Source organism: Cervus elaphus, chromosome 33, assembly GCF_910594005.1.
Source record: "Cervus elaphus chromosome 33, mCerEla1.1, whole genome shotgun sequence".
Taxonomy (NCBI): domain Eukaryota; kingdom Metazoa; phylum Chordata; class Mammalia; order Artiodactyla; family Cervidae; genus Cervus; species Cervus elaphus.
In genome coordinates, this window is record NC_057847.1 from 45965839 (window position 1) to 45989785 (window position 23947).

Consider the following 23947-nt stretch of genomic DNA (forward strand, 5'->3'; position numbering starts at 1 on the left):
CTATTAAGCCAAAATTCAAATCAAAATGTCTAGATTACGAATCTATACTCCTTTTATCACATATTCTCACACACAAAACCCATCAAAGCCAGTCTTATGAAAATGACCACAGACATTTCTTCAGAAATGACATACAGATGGCCAATAGGCACATGGAAAGATGCTGAACATCACTAATTAGTAGAGAAATGCAAACCAAAACTACCATGAGGTATTACCTCACTCCTGTCACAATGGCCATCATCAAAAAGTTTATAAATAATAATGCCGGAGAGGGTATAGAGAAAATGGAACCCTCCTACACAGTTGGTGGGAATGTATATAACTGGTGCAGTCACTATGGAGAACAGTATGGAGGTTCCTCAGAAAACTAAACATATAGCTGCCATGTGATCCAGCAATCCCACTCCTGGGCATACATCCAGACAAAACTGTAATTCAAAAACATACATGCACCTCTATGCTCACAGCAGCACTGTATGTCCATCGACAGATGAACAGATAAAGATATGGTACATGTATACAATGGAATACTGCTCAGCCATAAAAAAAGAAGTAAATGATGCCATTTGCAGCAACACAGATGGATCTACCAGGTGGCGCTAGCAGCAATGAACTCACCTACCAATGCAGGAGATGGAAGAGATGCAGGTTCGATCCCTGGGTCAGGAAGATTTACCTGGAGAAGGAAATGGCAACCCACTCCAGTATTCTTGCCTGGAGAATCCTATGGACAGTGAAATCTGGTGGGCTATGGTCCATGGGGTTGCAAAGAGTTGGACATGGCTGAAGCAACTTAGCATGCATGGGTAGATCTAGAGATTATCATACTAAGTGAATCAGAAAGACAAATACCATATGATATCACTTCTGTGTGGAATCTAAAATATAACACAAATTAACCTATCTATGAATCACAAACCAACTCACAGACATGGAAAACAGATTTGTCTTTGCCAAGTTTGGGGTGGGGGTGTTGGGGAGGGATGGATTGGGAGTCTGGAGTTAGCAGGTGCAAACTATTATTGATATATGTATAGAATGGATAAACAAGTTCCTATTGTATAGCACAGGGAACTATATATTCAAAATCCTGTGATAAATCATAATGGAAAAAAAATTTTTAAAAGAATGTGTATATGTGTATAACTGAATCACTTTGCTATACAGCAGAAATTAACACAACATTGTAGCCAGCAGGGAAGCCCATAAATCAACAGTACGTCAATGTAAAACAATTTTCAAAAACAAAATCAACATTTTTTAAAGCTATAAAGGGAAAAAAAATGATCATAAACTTCCCCTCAGGCTGATGAGTACCAGAGAACAAGCATGAGTAAGACTCAATGCATGACATTATCACATACTGTTCAGTATGAGTCCTGCTATTTGTGGAACAAATATGCTGCTTCAAGATACAAATGGAAAGGAATCCATGTACATGCAATTAGGCTGTATCTAGAAAATTAACATCAACTGGTGGAAAAAGAAAATCCTATCCTCTCCTAAAAAGAAGATTTTTATTGTAAAAGACAATACGCAGGTTCCAGTTCTGTGGATTTAAGTTGTTGTTTTTTTTTAAGGCATGCATGCTAAGGCTTTGTTATTTCTTCCTTTTAAAGCATAGTGTCCATTTAGGTATTTGAGACTTTCACAGGGACCTGTCACTGACTATTTACCTAAGATCCAACAGAGAAAGGTAAGAATGCTGCCTCCCGCGTCCTTAACAAGGCTCTACTGTGCTCAGCGTAGCCAAGGTCACCTGGGCAAATCCACTGGGCTCCTCTCCATGGTGAAGGAGTTCACAATTGAAATCAGTTTGTGTAAAGCTGGCCGAGGCAGTGTGATTTAAGAGGCAACTCTGAGAATTACCCAAATGCCTGAATGGAGTCATAAAGGAAGGCAGTGATTCCCCAGGCGAGCATTAAGGGTTTATTTATGCAACTAGTTTCCTCCATCAGTCTACCAAGAATGGTCCAAAAGCTGTAAGCTGAAAACAGGATATAAATAAAGCTTTTTCAACAAATGTTAATTTCCTAGAAGATCTATCAATTATTAGGTTGATCTGAACAACAAAGATGACATAACTGAACAATCCTACATGTAACACAAGTGTCTAACCTGAATTGCTTAGTTAATACAGTATGCAGGTAGGCTGTATCTACAAATTGCTTAGTTAATACAGTATGCAGGTAGGCTGTATCTACAAATTGCTTAGTTAATACAGTATGCAGGTAGGCTGTATCTACAAATTAGGGTCCCCTGAGAAGTTTCATTTAAAAGTATAGATGCCTAGGCTCTGCCCTAACAATTAAAGCAGAATCTCTGTGGAAGGTGATATTTTTTCAAAGCTCCCCACTTGCAACACATATGGAACCAGGGTAAAAAGAAATACTATTTCTTTTAACAAAGTCAATATCTTGCTTTTTGGCTGTTGAAAGTGCTACATCAGTCAGAGGCATCATCTGAAAGGAAATGGATGATTATGAAGGAGAGGAAGTGTTAAAATTTGGTCAATTAAATATTTTAAGAAAATACAGCATAAACTGTTTTTTTTTTTTCTTCAATTAAGTTATCTCTTGGGAGATTTAAACCTTGAGCAAAAAGCTGTTGATAAGCAGCAGATAAATACAGAGATATTTTATCTAGAACTCTCCTACTGAAAAATAATTTTTAAAAACATAAACCTGAACTTCTTATACAGGTAGTATTTTCTTTAGAGAGCAATAAAAGAGTACCTACAATAAATTTATTTAAACACCCACACAGAGGCTGACTGGCTATGCAGAAACACATACATTATGTTTAAAACCTGCTAACAGATATGAGAGATGTTGCTGTGTATTGCTATTGTCAAGTCGCTCAGTTGTATCTGACTCTTTGCGATCCCGTGGACTGTAGCCTGCCAGGCTCCTCTGTCCATGAGATTCTCTAGGCAGAATACTGGAGTGGGTTGCCATTTCCTTCCCCAGAGGATCTTCCCAGCCCATGGATAGAACTCTCATCTCCTGCTTGGCGGCGGATTCTTTACTACTGAGCCCCTGGAGAAGTCCATTCCTGTGGCATGTATTTTACAAAATTCAATGTGTGTATAGACACACAAAAGCCAAAATTTTGTTTCTACTATGCTCAAAAGTAAGTCATCCAGGAGGAAAACACCAGGTTCCTATCCACAGACCATCTGGGGGTTTCATTGGAAAAGCAAACAGTGCACTCAAGTCTGGCAATATTTTTTTTTAATGCATATATTTGGTTTTGCTGTATGGAGTTTTCTTGAAAATGCCTATTATCATGAATCCTAGGTCACTGCACAGACCAATTAGCCCTTCATAAATAGTCAGAAGACCCTTAACAGTCCCTTGGACTGCAAGGAGTTCAAACCAGTCAATCCTAAAGGAAATCAACCCCGAATATTCTCTGGAAGAACTGCTTCTGAAGCGCCAATACTTTGGCCTGATGTGAAGAGCCGACTCACTGGAAAAGACCCTGGTGCTGGGGAAGACTGAAGGCAGGAGGAGAAGGGGACAACAGAGGATGACATGTCAGGATGGCATCACTGACTGGATGGACATGAGTTTGAGCAAACTCCAGGATATGATAGTGAAGGACAGGGAAGCCTGGCGTGCTGCAGTTCATGGGGTCACAAAGAGTCAGACACAACTGAGTGACTGAACAACAACAGATGGTCAACATTCCCAGTTATTTTTGATATAGAAATTATCTAAGTAAACTATCTTGGATGCAACTCCTAATTCTAATTCAAACAAAAGGGGAATATTATTAGACTTATGAGTTGTAGCAGTTAGATTAGATCTGCTAGGCCAACAGGTAGTTGTAGTTTGATGCATCTTCAAGATTTGAGTCTGTCTGCTCAGGGTCAGCTACATCACCTAACCTGCCTCAATGTGGGATCCAGGTTGAAGAGGCAGTAGCTAGCTGCTGCTGCTGCTAAGTCACTTCAGTTGTGTCCGACTCTGTGCGACCCCATAGATGGCAGCCCACCAGGCTCCCCTTTCCCTGGGATTCTCCAGGCAAGAACACTGGAGTGGGTTGCCATTTCCTTCTCCAAATCATGAAAGTGAAAAGTGAAAGTGAAGTCGCTCAGTCATGTCCGACTCCCAGCGACCCCATGGACTGCAGCCTACCAGGCTCCTCTGTCTATGGGATTTTCCAGACAAGAGTACTGGAGTCGGTTGCCATTGCCTTCTCCAGTAGCTAGCTAGAGCATATTTTTCTCATGGCAATCACAGAAGCACCACGACCCTATTACACTTAAGGCATCCTATTTAAGCCATCTGATTGCATCATTCATTTATATTTCATTGGCCAAATAGGTTACAGTCCAAGTTCAACATCAGTGAAGCAGGAAAAATACTCTCATGTAATGTAAGTCACATAGCAGAGGAGGAAAGTGAGACATTAAAATAATCTAATCTACAGCATCCATGATCCATAAATCTGCCACTTATAAGACAAACCCCCAAAAAGGAGGGTTGGTGCAAAACTGACACCATCACACAGACTCTAGAAATGCTGTATTTTTTTTTAAGTAAGGTGGCAATGAGGATGAGGAGCTCTGAAACTATGGGAGGAGCCAAAGAGAGGTTCCAGTGATGAAGAACTTGTTGCTGAAGCACATATGAAATAGTTTAAATAGAACAGGTTCATGAAAATAGAATGAGAAATGCAGATTTTCTAAATTCATAATATTCTAGGCATAACTAACCCTAAGAGTGTGTGTGTGCGTGCGCCCGCGCACAGTCGCTCAGTCATGTCCAACTCTCTACGACCCTACGGACTGTAGCCCGCTGGGGTCCTCTGCCTCTAGGATTCTCCAGGCAAGACACTGGAGTTGCCATTTCCTCCTCCAGGTGATATTTCAGACCCAGGGATTGAGCCCATGTCTCCTTGCATTGGCAGGTGGATTCTTTACCACAGAGCCATCTACGGAGCCTAATCCTTAACATATTTTCCATTATTTTATCTACATTCTGAGAAAGTTAAGATATTCAAACTCAAAACTTGGGATCTCTCTCGAGAAAATAGGATATTGCCTTATTTGAAGACTGCCTTATATTCAGGTTCATACAGTTTCTATTGCTGTATCTGCTTTAAAATTCACCAGGCCACAAACAAATCTGGTCTTTCTACTTGGTCCATATAACCTTTTTAGTAAAGCTTGTCTGTCTTCATGATACTTTTTTTTTTTTTTCTTTTCAAAAAAATATGGAACGCTTCACGAATTTGCGTGTCATCCTTGCGCAGGGGCCATGCTAATCTTCTCTGTATCGCTCCAATTTTAGTATATGTGCTGCCGAAGCGAGCACTTCATGATACTTTTATCAGTAAATACAAAGCAATAAAGTTTCCTGAAATTCAGCTCTCACGCTGCATCTATTTTTATATCACGGATATTTGTTCCAACACTCGATGTTAAACACTTATGATTTTCAATGTAAAGAACTAGTCCTTACTAACACTTCACCACCAGAACACTGGAATGATGTTCTGTACTTCTGTTCTTTGCTGTATTTTACCTGTGTACAATGATAACTGAGATATATTTCCATCAGGTTTTTCAGACAATGTAACCTCAGTCCCCAAGGTCCCTGAAGGCAATAAAGGAGCCTAGGAAAGTAGAACTGTTTTGCTTTTCACTAGTTTATACACTGTGGCTCTGTATAAGATTTAATTTGGGAAACCAAGGTTCCATTTTAATTTTAATTTTTTTAACCACCAGTTATGAATTATCAATAGTGTTTAGACCATTTTATCCAAGGGCTCAAGTTTCCTGAGGTTTGATGTAGCAGACTGCGCTGACTTGGTAAAAATGACAAGTGGTATGAAGCAATAATGTGGCATTAAATTTAGAACCTGCTATGTTTACATGTATATAGTTTGTGAATATATATACACCATGCATCACTTCATTTAACCAAAGACACCTTTACTGGAAACATGTCAGACCATAATTATAAAGGATACAAGTCATTTTTATATTGTTATTGTCCAACCTATACTCAGTGTCCATCTTCTGCTTCCTCTGCTGTTAAAAAAAAAAAAAATGTGTCAGTGCAAAATTATATTAAGAACTCCACCTATTTGGGAATGACCAGGACCTGAGAGGCTCCAAAAACCTAAATCAATCAATCAACAATCTGTTCAAGACTCCAGTCTTATTCGTTGTCTTTTTTTTTTTTTTTTTGAGACCCTGATTTGTCATGATCTCAGACCAACAGGAAGCAAAATTGAAAGGAATCAAAGAATCAAAACCCAAGTTTGAGACAAGGTGGGTAGCCCAAGAGCAAAATCTGGATACCATAATTGAAGATTTCTCAAAATTCACCTAACCCCATGCCTCATTTTACAGATGGTGAAGAGACTTTTCTAGTTCACACAGGTATTCCTTTAGCTCCCAGCCATCTCAGAATTTACTAAGGAAACTTTCAGTTCCACAAGTGAAAGCTAACGATGAGTTGACTTTTCTCTAGTAAGTTTTTGTGGATTTAAGGAGCTCACAATCGCCCTATATTCTCTGTTAACCAAGGCAGTGAAGTATTTTCTTAATTATGCAAGATCAGTATGACCAACTTTCTGACTAGGGAGGGTTATCAAGCTACTTTGCCATATCTTTTCAGAAAACTTAAACATTCCCATACTTTTTGTGTCTAACCAGGGGCATTTCCATGTTTTGGGAACTAAACAGTGTTTATAATTCTGATGTCTGAAGACTGCGAAAGGTCAAGATCCAGATGATCAATGCAACTTCCCAGATAGGAAATCCTGCCTCCAAATTAGTCAGACAAGGGACTCACCTCTCAACCCAGACCTCTTCCCATGAGCTCTTATTCCTTAGAGGTGAGGATTTCATGGTCAGCACAATTATTATTTCTCAAAAACCCCATAAACATCTGTCAGACACTAACTTCTGGCAGGGTGTTCGGTCTTGAGTGGAGAATTCTTATAGAGTCTGGATGACCTTTGTGCAAGTCAAAGTCCATCCCTCATCTATAAAATGTTGGGAATACTTTTATGGGAAAATATATAGAAAACAAACACAAATGGCTAATAAAAATATATCACCAAAGACTAAAGATAGCTGGTCCTTTAAGGACAGTCATTCCTAGAATGGTGCAAGCTTGGGTATTTCAACCAGCTGCCACCAAAAACTCTTTGATAGGAAGTCACGTTGTTGACATCATTCACAGGCTCCTTAGGATACCATTTAAGGCAGAAACTTTGAAATGAATTGTCATTGTGTTCATAAAAGAGAAGGGACTACTCCAACCCTGAAAACCATGATATGGCAGGCGCCCCACTCAACAGATAGCTGGCCTTACTAAAAATGTATAATCACCCATGATGTTAAATCTAAGATTGAGCCCATTTTCAGTTTGAACACCTCAGTCTAAGAGGCTGAACATCTATCCTCATCCTCTCGATATTCATGTCTAAAAATTAAAAAGAAATAAAACTAACAGCTTTCAGAGTCATTCACAGGCAAACTAACATCCCAGAATTTACTCAACAGCTACAAGGCATACAGCTTGTACTTTTTATGGATGCGACCATGAATCAGATACAGATCCTATCTCAAAAATTCTAGTACTCTATCACCATGCATTTTACATTTGAATAGCAGTTACCAGTTTTTGAAAATGATTTAACTTACTCATCCACATAATTATTAAAGGTGAATTATTTACATAGTTTTCTTCTTTTTTTTAATTTTTTATTTTTTTAATTAATTAATTTATTTATTTTTTCAGTGGGTTTTGTCATACATTGACACGAACCAACAATAGATTTACACGTATTCCCCATCCCGATCCCCCCTCCCACCTCCCTCTCCACCCGATTCCTCTGGGTCTTCCCAGTGCACCAGGCCCGAGCACTTGTCTCATGCATCTCACCTGGGCTGGTGACCTGTTTCACCGTAGATAATATACATGCTGTTCTTTCGCAACATCCCACCCTCACCTTCTCCCACAGAGTTCAAAAGTCTGTTCTGTACTTCTGTGTCTCTTTTTCTGTTTTGCATATAGGGTTGTCGTTACCATCTTTCTAAATTCCATATATATGTGTTAGTATGCTGTAATGTTCTTTATCTTTCTGGCTTACTTCACTCTGTATAATGGGCTCCAGTTTCATCCATCTCATTAGAACTGGTTCAAATGAATTCTTTTTAACGGCTGAGTAATATTCCATGGTGTATATGTACCACAGCTTCCTTATCCATTCATCTGCTGATGGGCATCTAGGTTGCTTCCATGTCCTGGCTATTATAAACAGTGCTGCGATGAACACTGGGGTGCACGTGTCTCTTTCAGATCTGGTTTCCTCAGTGTGTATGCCCAGAAGTGGGATTGCTGGGTCATATGGAAGTTCTATTTCCAGTTTTTTAAGAAATCTCCACACTGTTTTCCATAGCGGCTGTACTAGTTTGCATTCCCACCAACAGTGTAAGAGGGTTCCCTTTTCTCCACACCCTCTCCAGCATTTATTGCTTGTAGACTTTTGGATAGCAGCCATCCTGACTGGCGTGTAATGGTACCTCATTGTGGTTTTGATTTGCATTTCTCTGATAATGAGTGATGTTGAGCATCTTTTCATGTGTTTGTTAGCCATCTGTACATCTTCTTTGGAGAAATGTCTGTTTAGTTCTTTGGCCCATTTTTTGATTGGGTCATTTATTTTTCTGGAATTGAGCTTCAAGAGTTGCTTGTATATTTTTGAGATTAATCCTTTGTCTGTTTCTTCATTTGCTATTATTTTCTCCCAATCTGAGGGCTGTCTTTTCACCTTACTTATAGTTTCCTTTGTTGTGCAAAAGCTTTTAAGTTTCATTAGGTCCCATTTGTTTAGTTTTGCTTTTATTTCCAATATTCTGGGAGGTGGGTCATAGAGGATCTTGCTGTGGTTTATGTCGGAGAGTGTTTTGCCTATGTTCTCCTCTAGGAGTTTTATAGTTTCTGGTCTTACATTTAGATCTTTAATCCATTTTGAGTTTATTTTTGTGTATGGTGTTAGAAAGTGTTCTAGTTTCATTCTTTTACAAGTGGTTGATCAGCTTTCCCAGCACCACTTGTAGTTTTCTTCATTTTATAGATAAGTAAATAGGTTTGAAGAGATTACATCACCTGCCCATAGACAGTAAGCTGTAGGGATGTAGCCTCCAAAAAAAAGACAAAAATCCTTGCAATCAACTCAATGATACACATAAGACAACACTAACACCTCCTTCAAATGGCTATGTGACTGTTTTCCTCCACTTTCAGGCCTTCAGATCAAGCACTGTAAAGTAAAAGCTCCACAGCTATTAATATATAGTTTCACTCAGACCGAACTAATGGTCATTAACGTTCATCCACAAAGGTCGGCCTACACATGCATTTGAAATAAGTACTGACTGCATCTTCATTATATCAAATTACTTAAGCTCATTTTCCATTTAATTAAAATGCTTTGCAGTGAGAGGTACAACTCTTCAACCAACATTCAGATAAAAACGGTTGTGAGTCACAGAGCCAGGGGCCTTTCCTGATGTCGGAATGGAGGGCACAGGGCAAGACCGCGAGAAGACATTCTGCTTAGGAAAGCAAGGTGACACAAGAGCAAGACAGTTCCTTGGTTTGGTTTTAAGTAAATTTGGCCTCTCATGAAACAAACTCCTGAGGGGCAGAAAATCCCAAATGGGATAAAATCCACAAATATTCATGGTCCAAGAAATTGAGTATGTGTCTTTCTTACACTAAGAGTTTCCTAACAGAGGAGTAATGTCAATATTTTCTATGGAGACCTTTCAACGCTTGGTCTGCACACACAGTATGAAATAAAGAGCGAAAGCAACTATTCAGACAGAAAGAAAATGCAATCTTTGGCCTTGATTTTTTTTGGATATTGTAAGCCAAAGGAACTTTGACTCATAACATCCCCACAATTTTCTCAATTCTCTGAATCACCATGGGAGTACTGTATGTTAGACACCTCGGTAAATTATCAAGAAGCAGACCATAAGCAGTATTTGGGGGACTCCTCGATCCCCTGTGTGCCATTCCCACAACTGAAGGGCAGCGACTCAAAGCCCAGATATACAAATGTATAGGCATTAAGAAAAAAAAATTCACACACAAAAACTGCCTTGATTTTATGCAAGGCATAAATTCTTTTTATTCTATTACTATATTTCTTTCCTAGACAAGTCAAAAGATCACAACCAACTACCTACTATGGAGATTCCAAGACCCAATCTTGATGAAGTGAAAGAAAGTGAAAGTTGTGTCCGACTCTCTGGGACCCCATGGACTATACAGTCCATGGAATTCTCCAGGCTAGAATACTAGAGTGGGTAGTCTTTCCCTTCTGCAGGGAATCTTCCCAACCCAGGGATCGAACCCAGGTCTCCAGCATTGCAGGCAGATTCTTTACCAGCTGAGCCACAAGGGAAGCCCAATCCTGATGAACAGCTTGGGGAAAAAAACACTTCACTGGGTCTCACAACAACACACAGCGGACCTACACCAAGAAGAAGGCTCTACACACAGGCCATCATAGTTCCCCAACGAGGAACCTGTGGTATATCTGCAACTTCCTTAAACATCTATTTTTAAAATTATATGTACATTATTCCTCTTCATCTTCACCATCGCCCTAAAAGCAGATATCATCATTTGCACGTCTTTATAGATGGGAAACCGAGGCTCAAAAAGGTCAAGCAACTTGCCCTAAGTTACATAATCAGTAGCAGAGTTACAATGCATAAACAAACCATGTGACTACAAAGGGGACTCTAGGAATGGTATAATCATGACACAGCACATCCAGGATCCCTTATCTGAGTCCAAAGTAATTCAGAATTCACAATTCTTTCAGAATTTAGTAAAGTAACAAACAGCAGGAGGTCCTCTTTAATCCTCACAGTGGTGCCTGGATTGAAACGGTAGACAAAACAGTAGCAGAAACGATGAGCTCACTCAGTTAGATAAGTCAAGGCTGTAGGTAGCCTGACTTTAGCTGAGGTCAGGGTGACTGCCAGGCGAGCTCAGGTTTGGCCAGGCTCTGCCCAGCAATGAATTACGGTAAAAGAAAAACTTTCCTGAAGCTTTTAATCTGAAATACGCACCAATACAGAGTTGCAGACCTGTACAAAAGAGCACAAATTGAGATACAGGTGATGGAACTGGTTTCACATGCAATAACTGGACATCAAGAGCCAGTTGATTTTCTATCATCAGGAATTAGAAGATACTAATGACGGATGGCATTACTGACTCAATGGACATGAGTTGGAGCTAACTCTGGGAGACAGGGAAGCCCGGTGCTCTGCAGTCCACGGGGTCGCAGAGAGTCAAGACATGGCTTAGCGACTAAACAACAATAGAAGATACTAACCCAGGTACCTGAAGACATTTCAGGACACCACTGGGAGGTTTCTATTTCAACAAATATGTCTGATTCATAAAGCCTCCACTACTGGAACAGTGAAAGGCCAGGCTGATCAGAGTGATGAAATCACTTAGCCAGACCCTATTATCATAAGAATGTCGCTATTATATTGTCACTTTGTGTTTGAAAGGAAACTCATCTTTCTTCCAGTGGGTAGTGTACAACCCAACCTAGATGACAGCAGGTCTGATGACCTGTTCTCAGATTTGGCTGTGCTCTGGAATCCTCTGGGGCACTTTCAGAAATCTCAATGCCCGGGTCCCACTCCTGAGGCTGTGATTCAACACGGGTTCAGAATAGGGTTCAGCCTGGTATTCGACAATTTTAAAAGCTCCCCAGAGGGTATCTATTATGCAGCTAAGTTTGAGAACTGCAGGGTTATAAGACACAGGCCAAGATGGGCTCCTTGTCTCAAAGAAAGGCCTTGACGATGTCATAAACAGAATACCATTTTCCAAAATACCATCATCTGGAACCTCAAACTAGCTAATAACTGGCCTCCAAGTGATCCTGCATAAGAAAAGGTTCCTATTTATAAATTTCAGGGAGTGTGAGAAGGCAGGGTTAAAAGTTTCTAAATCTAACCACAAGGAAACAAATGTTAGCTCCAGCTCTGGAGCTGGGCGGCTTCAGACCCCAGCGCCGACCCCACACCCCCACTGGACTGGACTGAGAGCTCCTTCTTTTGCTTATTTTTGGTCCTTTGCTTTTTTAAGGCACCCTGCAGTCAAGTGCCAGGTACAGGAAACTAAAGAGCTTTCTGCTAAATAATTTGCCTTTCTTTGTCAAGAAGAATAAATATATCTTACTTGCTCAATGTAAACAGCCTCTCACTCCTCAGAGGATCAAAATGAGGGGCTGAACAGCCTCACTTTGTTTAGTGAAGAACATGATTTGTAACTGCATTTTCCCAAAGGCAGAATGTGGTCCCAAACTGCCAAGGGAGTTAGACTCAGATCCCTTGGATGTTCAAATGGTACAAAGGGCAAAAATGAAAGGCCGGCTCAGATAAAACTAAGACAACAGCCTCCAGGACTTCTCTGCACGCTCTTTTTTCTTTTCTTTCTTTCTTTTATTTAATGGCACAGCTTGGGAAATTAAATCTTCCGAACAACTTAGTCACATTCTTTGCCTCTTTAGACATGAAAGGGAGGTCTCTTATGTGAAGCCAAACATTCTCCAACACTTCCACAGAACAGGGTTTGGTCATACTATGAGAAATCAAGGACAAGGCCAGCTAACTGTTAGTAGGAAGCCAATCCTCCACTTTGAAAAAACAATTACATTAACAGCCTTCATTAAAAGAACATGCAGCTCTGAAGTTCCTGCTCTGTTCCCGCTTTCAAATGAGACTTGTATACGTTACACTTTCTCTAACTCGATGTCAAATTAGCTAACTTGGGTCTCCCATTCATGTTATAACCAGAAAATATGATTCACTCCTTCCTGGAACTATATATGACCATTAAAATCACTTTAATTCCATAATACAATTCAAATCCTGCATACAAATCTGGAATTAAGCTTGCAAAGGGAATCTAGAAGTGGCATTGTGAGAAGACTGTATTATAAAAACCTGTATTGGCAGAACTATGTATTCATTATGGCCCTAGGAGGAAAACCGGTTGATGGGTATGTTTTTCATTATAGAGTATTATTTATAGCTTCTAAACTAGGAAAAGAGAAAATTTCAACCTCCTTTATAGATAGTATTTTCATCTTTACCAGTTTTTCCTCTGCTTAAGACCTAAAACAAATGTCCTAGTTACCAACTAAGATTGACAAGTCACAGACAACAATCTTTTAAATACTGTCATCTAAATCCTCAAGTAAGAAAACAGCCAATAATAATGGCTAATGTTTATTGACCAATTACAACATAACAGACCTGTTCTAAGGGAGATATACATCATCTGAAATTAAGGAACATGCTCAATTAATATGATGACTAAATAAGCAAGAATGGAAACCGAATCCAAGCCTCCACTTTCCAAGTATATGCCCTACGCACTGAATTATTCAGCCTCAGACACCACCTACCCCTCAGACAGCCACCTTCATCCTCTACAAGAGAGGATGGAAAAGGTTATCCTTAATGCTAAGAGTTATTCAAGTTATTTGAAACTTTTAAAGCAATAATGAAAGCAATAATGCAGACACAAAGCAAGCATAAGGGTAGAAAAGAGGAAAGAAACAGACAAATTAAGACATTCATTTTCAAAAAGCTTTCATAGGAATAAACTCAGCAAATCCAGTGTCTCCGTTTAATGTACTGTTTCAAATCCAACAGCAAGTAACTCATCTGTAATTCAGCACAGGGCCAAGCGCAGGGCATCACAGATTCACTGTGGTTCTCTAGGACGATGTTATGCTGCTCTGGGAAATTCTCCGGATCCTTATACTGCTCCCATTTTACAACGGAAGAAATTCAAGGACTGAGACATTAAAAGCAAAAAAAAAAAAAAAAAAAAGATTATGAGAAGAAAAAAGTAGTAAGAAAAATTAGAACATGTATTTTCTGACTCTAAATTGCATGATCAATTAAGCACAGAATTTGAAACTACTGGTCCCTTCAAGAGGAGTACAAGGACACATGAAGTTCAGCACTTCCTTCCAGGTTGACCAGCTACTCAGAACCCAGGCAAGAGGAGCTGAGGCCATGAGAGTGCAGAGGAAAGCTCAGGAATGGTGGAGAAAGAGAGAGGAATGAACTGGGCGAGAAGAGTGTATACAAGGCATACAGACACTTAGAGGGCATGTGGAAAAAGAAATACTGACCAGGACGCTAGAGAAAAGTAGCCAGGGTTGAGGGTAACAGAGGAGGGGTGGGGAGGCAGCTCTGTACCATCACTTGGGGCGTGTGGCTTCCCAAGGCAACACACTCAATTTTAAAGATGCTGCCTGCCTCTTGGGTGTCACGCACAACAGCAGGTCTGAAATGGCATGTGTGTAGGGCTCCTCAGATCACAACAGAACTGGTGAACAGCAGGGGAGAAGGCCGGAGTGGGCAGAAGAGGCTGGCCATGAGAGCTTCATACATTTAACTCAAATCTGATCAAAGGGAAAGAAAAACAAATCAGGTGCTACAGTGAAATTCAGCAGAAATGGAAAACTCCTCTTGACCAAAAGAGTAATTGACACATGTCAATTTTTTGATCACATGATATTCCAAGTGGTAATTTATTCAAAGGCCATAAAGCATTGTGAATGTGATACCCAGCTTATTATATATCATTATTATTGCATTTGTACCCTAAAATAACATGCCAACTTCAACACAAGTCATCAGGTTACATTAGCTCTCCCCACTGAATCAATAGTCACAGGCAGCTGCCACCAGCAAATCACCCATTCACCATCTTTCAAGCACTCGCTTTAGTAAACGTATTGTTCTACAGAGGAACATTCACATCTATGATTCAAAAGAGCACTGCCAAGCAGAATTATAAGGTGAGCCACATATAGAACTGAATTCACCAGTAACCACATCAAAAAGTCAAAAGGAAGTGAAATCAATTTTAATAACAACATTTTAGATATGCTGGTTTAAGTAAGACATATTATTTAAACATGTAACCAATATAAAAGCTATTAATGATACAATATGAAAAAGAGTGCAAATTCTGTTTTCAAATCCTGAGTATATTTTACACTTAGAACATATTCCAACCCAGATGCTAAATTCTCATCAAATATACTTATGTTTAAATGTCACAAAAGATCCAGTTGAAATAGGGCAGCTTTACATACCCAAATTGGTTCAAACATAGTTTGTCTGTTTTAAAATTTAATTAAAAGTGAAATGAAATGAAAATGTCTGCTCTTTAGTTAAACCAGCCACATTTTGATGCTCCATAGCTATGTGAGGCTAGTGATTCCTGAACTGGATAGCATTGTTCTAGATCCATACAAACCCTCTCTTGAGGAAACTAGGCAGGAATACTGTCATATATCAGGGAAAGTTTATTTGTTAAAGTAAGGCATCAAGGGAAGTAATGAAGTCAGAATTCTGCACAATCTCTCAAATAAAGACATCACTGTTAAATCAAAGCCATGACTATTCTATGTCTTCTCAGTCAGAGGCTATATCAGTCCTTGCATGATCACTTGGGTTAGCAATTTAAGAGCAGCAGTGTAGATCTGGGAGCAGAGGCTCTGGAGACTAACTGCCTGGGCTTAGAATCCAGATCACCAGACATGGCACCTCGGGCATGCAGCTCAACTTCTCTGTGCTTTGAGTTCCTTAATGGGATGACAGTGATGATGGTGATTAAAGTACCATGAAATAAGGTGATTTTGAGAATTAAATGAGCTAAAACACATAGCTGAGCACAGTGCCAGGCACACATTGAGAGCCCAATAAAAGCATGCTACTGGCCTGCACCACCTTTCACCAAGAAGTAAAATGCTGCATGGCAAAAACCCACTGTGTGAACATGCACACACTGGAAAAAGACCACAGTTCTCTCACTAAGAAATGCCAACCAGAACAGACCCTACAATGTTAACTACTTCGGCAAACAAAATAACGTCCGCATAGACAGTTCTTTAAACAGTGTATACAATCAGAACAGGGTGCCTAGGATCAAAACAGATGCAGCCTAACTACACAGGATGAATCATGGGAGAAGCTCTGTCAGTCTCCATGTGCAGAAAAGAGGGAGGCAGGGAAGGGCCAGAGAGTGGGAGAAGTACCGCTCACCAAACAGAACAAACTCAATCCCAAGTGTGAGCACATGTGGTCTTTATTAAGTCTGAGGAGTCTGGTTACATCTATTTTGAGACTTTTGTGTTTTTGTAATTTCAGTTTGCCAAAAGGAATGACAATCCATCAAGAATTACTGATGAGCAGGTTCAGCACAGAGAGAAATGTTTTGGCACTTCCAGGAAAAAAAGAGCGGGATGGTGGGGTGGATGGGCAAAGTCCATGATCCCAGCTCTGTTTTGGGGGGGGGGGGGGGGGGGGAAGAGCCAAGTTACCAGGAAAAAATGAGAAGTGAGATTTTTGCCCAGACACCAGGCTTCCTCGGGGGTTAAGCTAAGGTGATATCAGTCTGGGGAAGTAAACACAGGGTGAGGCTAAACATGAGAACACTATGACTTCTCTCATGGCAGGAGCAGCCCCCACTGGCTCTATGTGAGGCTTCCCAGGCTGGAGGCGGAGGGACAAGGGAAGAAGAAATGATCTTCAGCAGCACCAGAAATTTCAGACACAAAACCCGAGCAGCCTGATACTCAAGAAGAGAAGCCACAGACGCACCGGCACCAACCCAACTCTACAAAAAGATGTGACCAGTCCTCCTGGCCTCCGGCTTACAGCACCTGGAGGGAACAGCAGATGTTGCTATGCTTCTTTGGGTCAAACTGAGAACAGAAAATCTCTTCTGTCAAGTACAAAGGAGGAACTCTGTAAGAATTTATCATGCTTAGAGCTCCAGAATACCACAGTCATTGGGCTGTCTACACCACCATCTCCTTTCCCAACTGCCCCTCAACGCTTAGGAAAACTTGAGAGGTCTTAAGAGGGAGAAGGACAAAGGGGGCCAAGTGTTATCAGAATGGCCCGATGCCATTTTCATTTCATCAGGTGACTTCAGGTCCACACTTCAAATCCAGTTACTGGCCAGACTCCCGGCTTGATGACTCAATCCAAAGTGGTCCAGACTGTGTCTAGCATTACTGAAGAGCTGAAGCGGTAACTGGCGACAGAGAGGCTATAAAGGGTTAAGGGAGAAAAGAGAATTCCAAACCCTTCTTGGAAATTATCTCCGTCTCCCTTGGGGCTCAGCTGGTAAAGAATCCACCTGCTATGCGGGAGACCTGGGTTCAGTCTCTGGGTTGGGAAGATCCCCTGGAGAAGGGAAAGGCTACCCACTCCAGTATTCTGGCCTAGAGAATTCCATGGGGTCGCAACAAGTCAGACACAAATGAGCAACTTTCACTTCAAGAAAATCCTAAAGAGAAAATACATGAAAGAAATGAAGTTTGGCTGATAGTGAAAATGTTTTCTCTAAAGGTGGTTTGCAGAATGACAGGGAGTCACCTCAAAGCTGGCCCAGCCCTGGCCCATTGAGAGGTACCGCCCCTCCCTCATCACAGGGCAGAGGACCCAAAGGGCGGCCAGATGGAGGTGCCAAATGACAGGAGGCAGGCAGGGCTCAAGGACTGTCAAGTCCTGTGTCATTTTCCAGCCTTCCAGAATCTTTTCAGTTCTTCCAACTCCATTTTCCTCATTTGTCTACTAGGAAATTCATCGTCATTGTGCATGCTTAGTCGTGTCTGGCTTTTTGTGACCCCATGGACTACAGCCTGCCAGACTCCTCTGTCCATGGGATTTTTCAGGCAAGACTACTACAGTGGCTTGTCATTTCCTACTCCAGGGGATCTTTCCAACCCACGAATCAAACCTGCGTCTTCTGCACTGGCAGGCGGATTCTTTATCACTAAGCCAACAGGGAAGCCCACTAGGAAATTAAGGTTCAGAAAGACCTAGGTCATGGGACTAGTTAGAATAAAATGAGGATTAGATCCCAAGGTTTCCAATCTTTGTCCAGTGCTTTTTTCCACAATATCAAACTGCTTCTTGAAACAACAAACCATAATACTCTATTTAGCAACTTTCCCAGTAATCATTTGGTCCCTGTCACAAACCCTCATCTCCATCATTCACTGATGCTTTCATGAAGGACAGTCTTCTAATCATATCTGCATGTTTCCAGAATGGAAAGGAAATTCCAAGGAACCCCTTACTTTTGCTGTGGATATAAGGCCACAGTGTCCTGGTGCCTATACATTAAGACAAGTGTGTTGACATTATTCTTCCATGGAGGAATTGTGACCTTTCTTAAGAGAAGCAAATACTTCCAGCTGACAATGCTGAGCCTTCTATTCACTATGCAAACTGTTTCATTTGGGCAGGGGGAGAACAGATCCATTGTCACAGTCTGGCATAATTACTGGGGTTGAAGTAAAATACGTCCTTAAAGAGGAGCAAAAACAAGCAAAACACAGCACCATTTGTTGTTGTTCAGTAGCTCCATCATGTCCAACTCTTTGCAACACCATGGGCTGCAGCATGCCAGGCTTCTCTCTCCTTCACTATCTCCCAGAGTTTGCTCAAACTCATGTCCATTGAATCAGTGATGCCATCCAACCATCTCATTCTCTGTCACCCCCTTCTCATAACACCATACTTGGACTCCTATCTGAAAGTCTCATTCAGGATACTAAAAGGGTCACATGTCTCCCCTCATCCCCCTGGATTCATTCCTATACTATGCCTTTATCCAACTTGAACCACTTAGTCCTTGTGGCCTGCTGACCTGGAACATTCCAGCAGTGTATTGCCAAATCTAGCTAGTTCTGCTCTTGGGCTCCTCTGTACTGCCCACCAGATACAGGGTAATACTTAACAGTTTTCCCTTCTCCTGCGGTTCGTTCTCCAACACATCAGACTGTCTCATACCTCAAGTGCCTTAGCACATGGTACTCACCTCCCAAAAATGCCCTGTCCCGCAAGTCTGCCCAGCTCCACCTCTGTGAAGTCTCCCCAACCTCCTTGCCAGTTGATCACTGGCTCTGCGCTATGAACCTTTGCTGGTTCTTGTTCACACTTCTATGGTTGCACTCATCACACTGACACAAGTCATGGAGGACTTCTCTACTAAGCTGTTTACTCAAAGAGGGTAGCACTTGTGGTTCTTTTTAAATCTTTGTACATCTTGTGCCTAGCAGTGAGGAGGCAGGTGAGTGTCTAGAAAATAAAGCCATCTTCCCAATTCTATAAGCTTCCTGAGGCCACAGATAAGGGTACTTTTTTTTTTTTTTGCATTCCCCCCCACAAAACTGAGCACAAATGTCAAAGGCATAAACAGCAATGGCATGCACACGGCAGCTTATTTCTCTACGAAATAGGACAGGCAATACCCAGAGCGGCTCTTAGGGAAATGCTCTCAACCTCACTGAACTAGAGGACTTAGCATCTGAACCTCCTCCTTGTGGACCGATCTGTTTCCACTTCATTTGTGCTAACTCATTTTACACTCAATCAAGTCTGCGCTAAGATCCAGGGTTATCCTCTAGGGACAGGATAGTGACATGGAAATATGAAAAGCTCATCAACAGGCAAATGCCAGAAGAAACCTTCCAGAAAGTGTATTCTGCTCCCTTTTCCCCCAAACAATTTCACTGGAGTGGACAAAGTTCAGTTCATAAAGATGCATTCCCAAGGAGTGACAGAAACCTTGAAAATGATCATACTCAGCAAATGGGAGCCAAATAAAAAATGTCTGCCTCAAGTTTTTAGAAAAATTATAAGGCTAAAAGAAGAACACGTTTAAAGCTAGCCAAAGAAGAAGATAACAAAAGGACTCAGCAATCAGTTAAAAAAAAAAAAGAAAAGAAAAGAAAAAATATTCAAATAGGCCTGCCTAAAGCAAGAGAAGGGAAAGAAAATACATACAGTATTTGAACTTTAACCACCATAGAAGTCAAATACCTAATTCTAGATTTAAAATACTCTTCTTCAAGGGAGAAGGAGCCAGAGAAAATGGAAAACAATATTCAATTATTTATTAACTAATTCAATTCAAACTAAATTCTGGATGACTGGCACTGGTATCTCCAAGACTCCCTAACAGAAGAAGACAGTCTCAAAGCTGCCTTTGCACAGCAAGCTCACTGCTCTTAAAGTGAGAGACGTGTGAACAGCAATATTTTCCAAAGCTGTTTTTACTCACAGTTTACTTGAGACTGAGGAAACAGTCACCGTCTCTTTCAAGCCTAAACAAAAGAACTTCAAAGTCACTAATGAATCTTGCCACCTCTTGGTACCACTGATAACGGAACGCAGGAGGCACTCGGGCCACAAGGATATGACTTTGGAGCAGATGTTACTGCAAGCTTTGGAGCAAGAGCCCGTTGGTTCAGATCCCAGCTCTGCCTCTCCTAAGATGCGTGACCATGAGCAAGTCACTGAACATCAATTTCTTCAATAGTAAGATGGGGTAATAAGCGCTGTTCCCAAGGTGGTGTGAGAGTTAATTCCCATCTGCCATATGAAAAATAATTTTACTTATTTAAAAAGAGTCAAGGAAAAAATCTTAATCTCATAAGCATTTCAAGTATAATTTCCAGAAGTATAGTCTTTTATTCGAGGCAAGGACTTTTTTCACAACAATTCTATAAGTTATAAAACAGGCAGGTTTGATCATTCCTGTTCTGGCAACTAGAAATCAGATGCACCAACTAACTAGCTGCTTGGCTCAAGGTCACCAAGCTCATATGTTGTAACAGGAAAAGAGCAGAGTTCTCCCAACACCCAGCACAGTGCTCTTTAGAGGATCATGAATCTGTAGGGACTACAAACATCCAATTGTTAATGAGATTTTTTTTTCCTAAATATCAAAAGAAACATTCTTTATAAATCCAAGCACAAGGGCTCTATTATGGGGAGAGAGAAAACAAGCCACAAACTGGAGGAAGCTGGATACTCTATATTGCTCTGCTTATGTGGTGGCAGAAACACGAGATCCAGGTTGAAGCCATGACATTCGGCCCCCCAGCTGTGTGGCTCTCAGCAAGTGAGCTGACCTTTGAGTCTCTTATTATTAGCCAAATGGGAATCACTTCTCTTCTGTCTAATGCCCAGGGTTCTGAATGATCCAAAAGGAGCAGGTATTCAGTAGTCTTAAGAACCTAGAAAACAGCAGGTACTGATTTGTTTTTTTTCTTTATTTGTGCTTGTTTCTAACAAATTTCTGTATGATATGAAAAGAAAACAAATTTATAAAAAGCCGGCACAGATCTGCTCCTGAGGAGCTTTAGAAAATTCTAATAACTAGGTCACCTATACCAATTAAATGAGCATGTCTGGATGCGCTGGCTGAATATGTGCTCAGTCATGTCCGACTCTTTGCAACCTCATAGGCTGTAGCCCGCCAGGCTCTTCTGTCCATGGAATAGCTCTCCAACCAAGAATACTGGAGTGAGTTGCCACTTCCTACTCCAGGGGATCTTTCTGGCCCAGGGATCAAACCTGCATCTCTTGCACTTCTTATATTGGCAGGTGGATTCTTTATCATTGTCACACGGGAAGCCTGAATATAGGTGGTTTGTTTTTTCCAAGATCTTCCTACAATTGCAATGTGCACCAGTGTTTGAGAACCACTGGTCTATGCTGGTCCCCACTCAGTAATGTCTTGTTCTTTTCTGTCTCTATTAATACATGCTCCTTTATGAAACTTTCCTGCAGTGCTATCCAATATGGCAGCCATCAGCTCCATCCATGTGGCTATCTAGTTTTGAACTAATTAAAACTAAAATATAGTTTCTGGTTGCACTGCCACACTTCAAGTGTTCGAAAGCTGCACAGGGCTAGTGGCTCGCTTACTGAGCTGTGCCAATATAGAGCATTTTCATCGTGGAAAGCTCTACTGGACAAGCACTGCTCTAGCCCACACTTCTCTTAACTGTCCATTACAAATACACAGGCATTCATTTTTATAATACTGGGCTTCCCTAGTGGCTCAGACAGTAAAGAATCTGCCTGCAATGTAGGAGACCAAGGTTGGATCCCCAGATCAGGAAGATCCCCTAGAGAAGGGAATGGCTACCCACTACAGTATCCTTGCCTAGAGAATTCCAACATACCATCTTCAACTTTTAAAATACTGAAGGTGCATAAAGTCTTGTCTCAACATCTAAATCTGCGCTGTCCAGTACAGTAGCCACTAGTCACATGAGGCTACTGGCACTTGAAATGTGGTTAGAAGGACTGGTGAACTGAATTTTTAACATTACTTTTTAATTCAAATTTAAAACAGATGTTCACTTCAGATACTGGGCAACTTTAGTATGTGACTACTTTTCCGACTGCATTTTGTAATCTAAAGATCCAGTGTTTCCAACAAAAATTTAACATCCAAACTGAAATGTGCTTTAAGAGTAAATCAAACAACAGATTTTGAAAAGTTAGTATTTTTTTAAGTGTAAAATTTCATTTGTAATTTGTATACTGAGCACATGTTGAAATGATAATATTTTTATATTGGGGGTTATTTATATTAATAAACAAAAGAACAAAAATCTTGACTTTTAACACCATTAAAATTAATTTCACCTGTGTCTTTTATCCTTTATAATAGGAAGGATATTTACTGGGAAATTATCTACTGGGAAATTTAAAGTTATGTGACTCACACAGTATTACTATATATAGTTCTCTAAATTATCAAGATACTGCATAAATACTGACTCAATTTATTTCAGTACATAGCCAAAATACCTTGATCATTCCTAGGTTGCCTACACAGGAGTGAATTTTAACTGCGAGCTGTGTGTTAAAAACGCAGATTTCCATCCAGAAGAAATAATGTATGCAGGAACAACATAGTAGTAACTTCCTTCATTCTTTCATTTTATTTCATCTGGAAGGACATAATTGCTACTTTTAAAAACATGAAGCGTTTGAAAGCAAATAATTATATTAATTACCCATATTTTAATTTAGCTCTGGATGCACAGCACATGTGCTACTCCTCGCCCCTGTTGGTCCCACATGGTTATCGGCGCTATCAGAATCAGAAATCATCACCACAGAACCAACTGAAGAGAACATGATCATCATATATGCAAAAAAAAAGAAGGAATTCTCACGACTTAATTTACGGAATATTTTTAAAATTTAGACAGCACATACAAAACTGGCTTAAGTTGAATCAAGATGGTTATTAAAGTGCCTAACACAATTCATCTTATAATAAAGCTCTTCTTCTTCAAATCTTCAAATGAAAGCTAGTAATATAATGCTTCTGTTGTTTGTTGACCAGGGAAGCAGAAGGAAATTTCGGTAATTTCCAAGTCAAGTGTATCACTGCTGTGACAGCTTAGAGCTCACAGAAACATCGGTTATTTTTAATACTGTCTCCTCTGGTCCAGGTTAAATTCATTTAATTGTTTATAATAGGAAGACTCCTATTATAAGAGGAACTCTAAATTAACTAGCTATTTGAAGCTCTACTCTCAATAAAAATTGATGTCTTCCTTTTCAGCCACAAAGTTGATAGAAAATTAACGAAAAGTGGAACACTAAAATAAACAAAAAAATATTTCTGCTTCATACGCTTGTCAATAGTTTCAGTTCCTGCTATAAGATCCCCCAAAATGGGAAAAGGCAAAAATCAATCTCATAAAATAAATCCACTCCTTTGGACTTAAACTGTCCAGGAGGTCTAGGAAATAATGTAAAACAACAAAGACTCTATTTCAATCTTAACAAAAGCAGAAATTAAAATCATGGCATATTCATGAAGGGCCTCATTCCAAAAATGCTTGGTTCAGTGGGAATTCAGATTTTGGGGTATTCTTTGCATTCCAGTCATCTAGAAGAACTAGTGCTAGAAAGGGCACTAAAAGCACAGAGTTCCCTCTGCATGTTCCCAAGAATTAGCCAGCTTCCATTTTTCAAATCTTTTCCACAACAGAATTTCTGCTTTTGATATGT

The 23947-nt window shown here is 40.4% G+C and overlaps 1 protein-coding gene and 1 non-coding gene across 6 annotated transcripts in view; both read right to left on the minus strand.

The window, feature by feature from the left end:
* The window catches only part of FMNL2 (formin like 2), a 327350-nt gene that overhangs the window by 179020 nt on the left and 124383 nt on the right, over positions 1-23947 (minus strand). The gene's annotated exons all lie outside the window — the stretch shown is intronic.
* LOC122688827 lies at positions 5221-5327 on the minus strand. The gene has a single exon (XR_006339573.1). It is a non-coding gene; the product is annotated as a U6 spliceosomal RNA (small nuclear RNA).